General features: G+C 46.5%; 1 long non-coding RNA gene across 1 annotated transcript in view; it reads left to right on the top strand.

Annotated features, from left to right (window-relative positions):
• Positions 1 to 506: 506 nt before the first annotated feature.
• Positions 507 to 10,488, top strand: part of LOC107118706 — a 13,097-nt gene continuing 3,115 nt past the window's right edge. Inside the window, exon 1 of the long non-coding RNA XR_001482777.1 lies at positions 507 to 684. This is a non-coding gene — a long non-coding RNA (uncharacterized LOC107118706). The remainder of the gene's footprint in view (positions 685 to 10,488) is intronic.

The raw sequence follows: 10,488 nt of genomic DNA, 5'->3' as shown, positions 1-10,488 counted from the left end.
CAGTGGTAGCACGTCAGGCTCTTTTTGTAGCAGGAACTCCTTTGCATATTAGGCCACACATCCCTAATGTAGCCAATCCTCCAAGAGCTTACAGAGCTCTTCTTACAGGAGCTACTGTAAGCTCTTGGAGGATTGGCTACATTAGGGGTGTGTCACCTAGTATGCAAATGAGTACCTGCTACAAAAAGAGCCCTAAATGTAAGTCAAAACTCACACAGTAGATCAGGTTATGCTCTGTTTAGGACAAACTGTTTTTCTGGGAAATTTCTTAGAAAACCTGTATCATTGATAGATGTCAAAGAGAACAAGTCTTAGTGCAGTCAGTCTTGATCCAGTTGCATTCAGCAGATTAACTCCAAAAGTCTCCACAAACATTCTTGTGAAGCTCTCAGTCCAAGTTTCTCTGATGAGGCTTTATGAATTCTTTAGAGTTCAGCACTGCAATCAACCTTCCTTCTCTCAGCATAATCAAATCTTCATCTGTATCTTTATTTCCAGGTGACTGTGGCCCTCCAAAAGCCTTCCGCAATGCTGAGATAAGGCAAGGCTCAAAGCAAAGCTATCCTGTAGGGACCAGGTTGACTTACACTTGCATCTCAGGTTATGAACCAACTTCTCCAACGCCACCAGTTACTGAATGCCTTGGAACTTCACAATGGTCGGAGGTTTCTGTGTCCTGTCGAGGTGAGTATCTTCTGAATGTCACGTAGTGCGCAGCCTGCGTCACTGAATCAGCCTTCCACCAAAGATCCAAATTGCACCCTGCTTCCACTGCAGTAAACCACACTGACACAGTTCTTGTGGTTAACTATATACAGTGATTTATTTCCATATATACAGCTCTCTCCGACAAAGTGCTCCGCCATACAATCATACTTAAGAAGAAGGAACAGTGTACAGACTATACACACCTATATACATAGACCAGCCAATCAGCTCACTGCTGAGTCATTGTGATACAGCTCAGCTCTACTCCAGCCAAAACCGGTTTGCTCTGGTTCCCTGGTCTGTCAGACATTTGTCACTTAGATTGGCATGATCACACTTGCTGAATACTTATGACATTCAACACTCCCCCTAAGATTCAGAATTTGTGAACAGGTACAAACTCTTTCTTAGTTTCAGGAATCTATTTACATCCAGACTCTTTGTGAACACATCAGCCACGTTCTCCTCAGAAGAGCAATGCTGGAGAGTAACAAATTTTCTTTGTACTGTTTCTCTCACATTTTGGTACCGTACATTGATATGTCTACTCCTTGCATTAATTCCCTGTGAGTCAGCCAATTGTTGTGCTGCAGTGTTAGCACACATTACATTCATGGGCATAACACAAGGCATATCCAAATCTATTAGCAGTTGTTTAAGCCATTCCAGTTGTACAAAAGTTTCATTCAAGGCTGCAAACTCTGCCTCACATGTACTTGTAGAAACAAAATGTTGTTTTGCTGACTTCCACATAAGTGACCCATAAACATACACAACGTACCCTGTAGTGGATTTCCCACTCTATCACCCCAGTTAGCGTCACTGAAGGCAATTACTTGTTGAGACATATCTGCTTGCAATACTAATTTGCTCTCAACAGTACCTTTTAGGTACCTTAGTACTCTTTTTGCTGCATTCCAGTCTCTTACATATGGACATGCATTTCTTTGAGTTAGCACATGGACTGCATAGAAAATATCAGGACGAGACCAGATTGCTAGGTACAATAAAGAATGACTGATACACACAGAGGTCTCATGGAGGGGGAGCGCTCCGGTACGGCGCTCCGGAAGAGACCCGGGGGGGCAGTCACGTGGTGAAGCCCCGCCCCCTTTTTCAGACCGCTCTTGATCCAAGCCTCATTCTGTTTCAGACCTGGAGAACAGCAGGAAGGTAAGTCAGCTTCCTCCCCCTTACTTTGTCTCGGGCTAGCAAAGGCCCATTCATCCCCAACCTTCCATCCCCAACCTTCCCGTGCCAGGAGAAATCTCCCCCCCCCCGCAGGTCTCGGGCTAGCGAGGCTGCTGGAGCAGCCTGGCTAGGCCTCGAGGGGCCATCCCCAATTTTCCCGGCGGAGCGCGAACACGCGCTCCGCAGGAGAAATCTCTCTCCCTCCCCCCACTCCCCCGGTCTTGGGCTAGCCAGGCTGCTCCAGCAGCCTGGCTAGTCCTCGAGGGCCCGTCCCCAACCTTTCCGGCGGAGCGCAAAGCCGCGCTCCACGGGAGAAATCTCCCCCCCGGTCTCGAGCTAGCCAGGCTGCTCCAGCAGCCTCGCTAGGCCTCGAGGGCCCATCCCCAACCTTTCCGGCGGAGCGCGAAGGCGCGCTCCACCAGGAGAAATCCCCCTGTCTGCGTGGCTGGCGGGCCACCAGAGAGTTTCTCCCGGCCTTGCTTTCCCTGGCCAGCCAACTGGCTAGCTGGCGGGGGGCGATGCCGCCGCGGCCAGAGCAGGCCCTTTTCGGGGTGCCCTCCTTCCTCGACGTCCCGTCTGCCGGGCCCCGGTAGGCAGGGCAGAGGGGCGCCCCCCTTCTCCTCTCTTCCCTCCCTGGCAGCGCCACAGCGTTTCTTCCTCCTCCCTCCACAAAGGCAGGGAGGGAAGCGGCGTGCCCGGCCGGGAGCCGGGCGCCGCCAGAGAGTGGGCGTGTGCGCCGGCCGCTCCCGCCAAGCTCCCCAAAGGCACCGTCCCGCCGAGATCGCGGGGCTCCCCTCGCTGAGAGGGCTCCCTCCTCCCCCTCTGCCAGGAACAATTTCCCCCCCAGGCCCCATCCGAGACTTTCCCCTTATCCACAAGGAACTCTCAGTGTGGGGCAAGCCATGCTCTGTATTCTTGGTGCTTGGGGGGGCAGTGGGAGGGCTTCTGGTGTTCTGGCCCCACTGCCGGAATCAGACTTGCAGTTTAAAGGGCTGCCCGCAGAGCGAAGGGGGGGGGCGGCTGCAAGAGCGCCTTTTGCAGTTTTGAAGCACGTGGGAACGGGGGTGGATGGGCGCGAGTATTCAAGGATGAAAGCTCTGCTCGCCGTGACCGGAGGTCTCCCCCCGTAAACAGAAAGCGTTCAATAGAACTGAAAGCAAACAACAGGCTTCTTGGAGAGATCCCCTGTATGTTGGTGTGTGTGTGTGTGTGTGTGTCATTGCCCGGCTCTTGTTTCATGCTGGCGACTGGGCTGCGTTCCCTCTTGCGGCTAGGTGCTATATACGCTGTTGCTTGTTTCTTCTTCCTTATCTGGCTTGCAGGGCAGGATAATGTTTAGCAAGTGCCTGGCCCCCTAGCGGTTTTTATGGGCCCCCTCCCTGACGCGCTCCCTCTCCCCCCACCCCCATGACCTACTTGTGAGTAAACCTTTCCAAGATCTGGCCTTAAGGCTTTTCGTGCGGTTGCATATCTGAAGCCCCTTCCCCTCCTCCTTCACAATGCAGAGGACCCACCCCGTCCCTCTTTTCTGCCCCCTCCCCGCTCGGCCTGTCTAGCAAAGCAGCTTTCTCAGCCTAACCCTTTCTGCGCTGCAGACACATGGGAAAAAAGCTTCCTTCCCGTCCCTTCCCTGAGCAGCAACAGCGGCACCCGGGTCCGGCCCCGGTCCGAGGACTTCAGCCAGGCTGCCGCCAGCTATGCCTGTGTAATTCAATGGGGCTGCTCAGAAGCAGCACGGGGCTTGCGCTCCTGGAGTGTCCCCCACTGTTCAGCTGGCTCGGAAAATGGGGCGGCGGAGTTGGGGGGGAGGAAATCGAGGCCAAGCTAAGCAGGCTCATGCCAGGCGATCCGAATCAGGGGATTTTAGGATTGCATTGAAACCCGTCTTCCTGTAACGCCTTCCCTATCCATCAAAACCCAGTGCCAGTGAGCCCCACTCCCTGTGTGGGGGGGGGGCTGTGGTGACCCTGCCTTATTGGAGAGGGTCGTTGCGAGTGTTCCCACTAAGCTGAGTTAGTGTGAGCCAGGTCACAGTTTTTTAGCCTCCAGCTTAGGAAGGATGGCTCCAGAGCAAACTAACTGATGCAGCAGCAAAATCGCCTGCTCACAACTTTAATGCCAGGAGCTCACAAAGTAGGATTTTTGCTCTCAAGACTCCACAGCTTAGAGGGAGTGTTGCTTGTTGTTCTTGTGGAAATTGCTATAGTTATTTGGGCTTGGAAGGTAGGGAGCTTGGGCTCCTTTGGAATATATTACAGCAAAAGAAGAGTTGCAAAGAAAATGCAGAATGGATTTTCTGTTAAGGTTTCTGGAATGACAGCTCCCAGAGTGGAACAATAGCCCCTGGGTGTAGGAGATATGTTCTGGCACTGGAATGACAGCCCCTGGGAGCAGAATCTGTGTGCTGGGACTCGCCTGACAGGTCCAGTCCCAGCACACAGATTCTGTTCCCAGGGGCTATCATTCCACTCTGGGGCCTGTCAATCCAGTCCCAAAATGCTTCTTCTATACCCAGGGGCTGTCATTCCAGAGCTCTTAATGGAAAATCCGTTCCACATTTTCTTTGCAACTCTTCTTGTGCTATAATATATTTCAATGGAACCCATGCAAGTCAATTGACATTCCGGGTTCCCATTATTTCCAATGGGCCTTCAAATCTCTCCCATTGTTTCCAGTGGCCAATCCTGTCATTCCTTTTAGTACATCCCTGTTGTTGTTATTTTACTGTTGGGGAGGGTGTCTGTTGGGCAGGCTGGTTCTTGTTTCAGTTCTGGGAATCTCCATCTGGAACTGAAAAGCTAATATGACACTAAGCACTTTTGTTTCTGTAAGAATGGGGGGGTCTATTTCCACTGATTCTCTCTTCCTTATACTTCTGTATATTTTTTTAAAAAATATATATTTTAAAAACTGCAGCTCGCGTGCTTCAGCTTCAGTGAGTGGGAGTCTCTTCCCTCCCCCTTTCCCGATTCCACACCCTTCTGTGGGCGCCTTGCCGAAATCTGGCGGGAAGCGGCAACCTCTTTTAAAATGCGAGTTCTGCTCACCGTGACCGGAGGTCTCCGTGTGTGTGTGTGTGATTGCCCGGCTCTTGTTTCATGCTGGCGACTGGGCTGCGTTCCCTCTTGCGGCTAGGTGCTATATACGCTGTTGCTTGTTTCTTCTTCCTTATCTGGCTTGCAGGGCAGGATAATGTTTAGCAAGTGCAGTTGTTTCCCACCCATCTCTCGCTTCCTGCCAAGGAAAGGTTGCCCTGTTTGCTTGTCCTGTAGCTGGTAAAAAGGCAAAAGGGGGGGTGATCAGATTGCCATATCCTTTAGCAAATATAGAGGGGGGAGCTGGACCATAACCAACAGTCCAAAAGGGCCAAGGACAAGAAACCAAGAGTTCAAATAGCACCTTTAAGACTAACAAATAGCACCTTTAAGACTAACCTTTAAGACTAAGACTAACTGAGTGGTGGGTGTGGCCTTATGACACACTTCCGGTGATGTCAGGGGGTGTGGCATATGCTAATGAGTTATGCTAATGAGCTCCGGCAGCTGTTTTTCTACAAAAAGATTCCTGGATACACATTAACATTTTCAAAACTTTTACCATCAGGCTCTCTCAGAAAACCAGTAGTCATAGGAGTTTCCACTGAATGGGCTTCAGTCATGTTATACTTTTTTAACAATTTTAATTTTCTCCATTTGACTCACTTCATAGAAATCATCATTTTTTTTTCTTACATCCATACCTAAATAGTGTTGTATTTCACCAAGATGCTTGATTTTGAAATATTTTTGAGTTGTTTTCACAAACCAGTTTAGTTGCTCATTTTTGTCAAATACAAAACACAAATCATCAACAAAAATTAGCAGATAGCATTTGCTTGCCCCAATCACTTTGCTAAATAGACAAGGATCGGCTATGCTCTGTTCAAAACCTAAACTTTTCAGTTTGTTTGTTAAACATTGGTTCCAGAGACGTCCACTCTGTTTCAAACCATACAATGCTTTGTTGATTTTCAATACAAGGTTTTTGTTCTCATGGTCAAATCCAGGTATTTGTGTCATGTACAATTCCTCATCAATTTCAGCATTCAAATAGGCTGTAGCAAAATCAAAATGATGTACTTGCATTTTCTGCAAACCAGCTTCAGTCAATGCAATATTTAAAGTACTTGACCTTACAGTGGGTGCAAAAATTTTGTCATAATCCGCCCCTTTTTCCTGTAAATACCCTTTTGCGATGAATCTTGCTTTACTTTGTGGTTCACCGTTTTATAACATTTTTAATTTGTAAAGCCACCTGCAATCTATCACACTTTTGCCTTCTGGCAACTCAGTCAGGGTAAACACATTGTTCTCACACAGAGATTCATATTCTGCTTACATAGCCTCCAACCATGGTTTTTGCTCAAGAGAAGACATGTTTATTACCTCCTGGTAATTTTCTGGTTCCCTCACATACACATGGTTGACAACATTTGTATCATACCCAAACCTTTGAGGTGGTACACCTTTGTTACTCCTAGCAGACCTCCTAGGGGTAATCTGTTCACTTTTCACCTCATCAGAAATAACAGGTTGTGCAGGTTCACCCTCATTTGTCAGTGGTAAAACTGCTTGAGCAGGCATTTGATTTGTGTGCACTCTGTGCCAGTTTTGGCTCTCACAAAAGTTAGCTGACCTGCTAAAACTTATACTGCTTTGCTCATTAGCAAACCTGTAGGCTTTCATGCCCGTCTGATAGCCTAAGAATAACAACTTTTTGGAGTGTTTTCCTCCCTTCCTCCTTAGATTCAAAGGTATATTCACCCAGGCTTTGGACCCAAATACTCTTAAGTGACTCAGTGTTGGTGCCTTTCCATACAAAACTGCATATGGGATATTGTCAGTTGCTCTGGTCCAAACCCTGTTTACCACATAGCACGCTGCCTTCATGGCTTCTGCCCAGTACCGTATTTCCAACCCTGCATCTGCAAGCATTGAGTACATACTGTTTGCAAAACACCATTCCTGCGCTCTGCTAGGCCATTTTCTTGGGGCGACTGGGGGTTCACGATTCTATGTTTTATACCATGCTTCTGCAACCAGTTCTTGAATTACAAAGACATAAATTCACCACCCATGTCTGTTTGCAGTGCTTTCAGCACACCAATTTGGTTCTTAACCCTCTTGTACCAATATTTCACAGTATTGAATACATCTGATTTGTTTTTTAGAATGAAACACCAGGAAAATCTCAACCAGTCATCAGATAGAATTAATGCATATTTGTTGTTAGACAAGCTCTGTGGGAAAGGTCCCATTATGTCAGCATGTACTAATTCCAACGGTTCCTTTGTCACCCTTTCACTTTTCTTAGCCACCGGAAAAGCTTTTGACTTAACTTGCTTACAAACATCACAGTCTAAATAATTACCACATTCTTTCACTCCCTCTTTACCGGTAAGTGCTAATGTTTTGTTTAGACTGGAAAACTAACTTGCCCCATTCTCCTAAGTAGGAGATGTAAACAGTCATCATGAGGGTTTATATTGCCTTTCACCCTGGTAATAGCTATCTTAGGAGTGTCGTTAAGCACATAACCACCATTGTGCAATTTTGCCTTAGCAATCTTCCTCCCAGCTTTCTTAATTTTACACATTTCAGTTGCAAATGTCACCTCAAAACCTGCCCTGTCCAGGGCTAGAACACTCAACAAGTTACATTCCAGTGAAGGGACACACAGGACATTCTGGAACATGTGCTTGAGTGCTGGAAAAGTTATTTCCCCTGTGCAAGTCACATCTGCACTCCGTCCGTCGGCTAAAGTCACGTGCTGTTGCTGTGCTTGCCGCTTGTTGCTGAGCGCACACTCATCTCTGCAAAATATTTGACTGGCGCCTGAGTCAATTAACCATGACTCTTTACTTTCTGCCTCTTCTGCTACCACCAGAGATGTGTTGTTACTTTTTGACAACATGTCAGAGCGCTCAACCTTTTTCTGCTGCTTTGGACAATTTTTCTTTGTGTGTAGTGGCTCCACAGATGAAACATTTCCTCACTCTCAAAGCCTTGTAATTTTCAGCACCGCATGCCTTGCTTCCGGCTCCAGCTATCTCCGCTGTCCAGGAACTCTGCCAGGTTGGTGTGGAATGTTTAGCCTCATGTTCTAACAACAGGCCAACTACATACTCCAAGCTTGCATAGATTCCAGAGAGGTAATTAACATCTCATAGTCAGCAGACAACGAGCTGTGTATAATATACACACGGTCCTCAACAGAAACTCTTTTGCCTCTCTGTTCTAACTGGTGAAAGCATTCAGTTAATGAGTTTAAATGTTCTCTTATCAGCTCACCTGGTTTTTGCATTTTTCGGTAAAGCCGGCGTGTTAATGCAATCAAAGTTCCTGCCGTGCGTTGGACGTAGATAGTTTTTAGACTGTTCCAAGCCTCTTTTGCAGTTTTGACTTCAGCCACATGTAACAGTTGATCGTCTCCCACAGACAAAATTATGTTTGCTAGTGCCCTTTCAACTTTAGGCAGGTCTCCAACAGGACCAGGATCAGGAGGGTTCTCTACATAGAGCCAAAGACCCTCACATTTTAGATAATGTCTCAAGCAAAGCTCCCACATATCATAGTTGCTAGACGTGAGCTTTTCCACCCACTGGGCTGTCGGTACCTGAGCCATGCTGGACACTTTCTGTAGCTCACCAGATGCTTTCCGGCTCTGTCGACTCCCCCGAGCTGATATCTTTTACTCCTTCTTCTGTATGATTGCATGTGGATAGAAACACATGCAAAGCCCTCTGCAATTTTACTTTCTAATCTTTCTTGTACCTAGCAGTTTAAGAAGTAGGAAATGCTCTGCAAAAGCAGTAACAGTGCTAGCTGAATATGCAGAATTGCAGAACGCCCATACTAGGTTAGACGGAGAGTCTCCCAGGGTCAAACTGAATGTACACATTTCCACAGCTCCCAGTGTTTTTTTCAAATGTAAGTATCAGACACATGGGGGAAACTGAATTCTGACCAGAAGCTTGATGCAAGTGGGATTAAAGTGCCCTCCTCCAATTTCCCAACATGAACCAGCCCCAGGGAGTTGCCTTTTACCCCACTGGGGAAACTTGCAAGTACTGATAGGGTTACAGGTAAGTTTCAGGTTTGGGGGAATCTGTAAGGTTCCTTCTCCTTGACTGATAGGCCTGATCCAAATTGAGCCACCCATGCTCCTACAGCTTTCTCAAAACACTGGAAGCTGCAGAAAAACATAACATCTTGCATCAGGATTCAGTCAAATCCTGACGCTGTAGAAAGTTATATAACCCTTGGGAATTTTTACAGTACTTAAGGCATATACCCTCTTAGCTGTGTTCTCTAAAAACAAATAGCAGTAGGGATCTCTTGTTCTTGATTTAAATGGTTCCTGACCTACCTAACAATCCACCTGACTCTGCCGTGTCTGGTCTCTTGTCTTTTTAATGTATGTTATTAACCCTCTGAGCAGGAACTCTGCTATTGATAAATACAGAAGTGCAAACCTCTAGGGCTGAATAAATGTTCAGCATTAGGCTACAACATCCTTGATCTTTTCTTCTATGTTTCGTAAAGAGAGCTGAAAGACAGCTGCTGAACTAGCTGTTGATGAGATGAGAGGGATCAACAGTGACTTTTCCCTGCCCTCCCCCCAAATTATCTGCAGGACTGAATTTAGCATTTTGGAGAACTTCTACTTTGTGTATTGCCTGGATTCTGTCCTTGTTACATGTACCATCTTCCCCAGTGTCTGCCAAAAGATTTGTATGGATCTTCTACAGTACACTGGTGTTAGTGAAAAGGATAAGGGGAGACCTGTATTCAGATTTTCACTGTGGCATGGAACTCATTGGGTGGTATCTGGCTAATTGTTCTCTCTCTGCCCAGTATTTATTGGAGTGGGGGGATACGTGCACCCTGCCAAAGTCCTTGGGAGGGAAAGGGGCTAGATAAAATAATTCAACCAAAATTTGCAGGAGATTGGATGTCTCTTTCCATTGGTTCCAGGGCATGAATGAAGCATAAGATAGCTGCACTTGCATATCATGATAATACAAGCAGGAACCCGTGAGTAACTCATGGGAGTATTCCCTCTCTGATTCTATGTTTGAGTCTATGTTTCAGAAAAGGACTTGAAGCACAGTGAATGCTTGTCACATATTATATAGCTGCCATGTCTTCTTTTTTTTGTCCCCCCGTAGGGGATTTTTTAATTGCATTTTCTATAAACTACAAAGAAACAAGGAAAGGTGAAAGTAAAGTAAACTACAGGTGAAAGTAAAGAAAAACCACTAAAAACCTAAGAGATGGTGGTCATTCACAATCCTTACAAAATTAGCTTCTAATTAAATGAGATTAGACTTTGCTACGTTAAGTGAGTACAAAATTCTTAATGCTTGTACTAGAATCTCCAACAAATCTGACTATATAAAGAGCTCTATAAAGAAATGATTTAAATTCATTTAAAACAGAATCCAGAGAAAAATCACAACTCATTTTTTATCCTTTTTGTTTCTCAATCGATAGCTTAGTTTAGGGGCAGCCGCCCCAAGTTCAGAAACTGAGTCCTCATCAGAAGGTG

This window comes from Gekko japonicus, unplaced genomic scaffold (assembly GCF_001447785.1).
Source record: "Gekko japonicus isolate JY-2015 unplaced genomic scaffold, Gekko_japonicus_V1.1 scaffold6752, whole genome shotgun sequence".
Taxonomy (NCBI): Eukaryota; Metazoa; Chordata; class Lepidosauria; order Squamata; family Gekkonidae; genus Gekko; species Gekko japonicus.
This window is presented reverse-complemented; position numbering and strand designations above follow the sequence as displayed.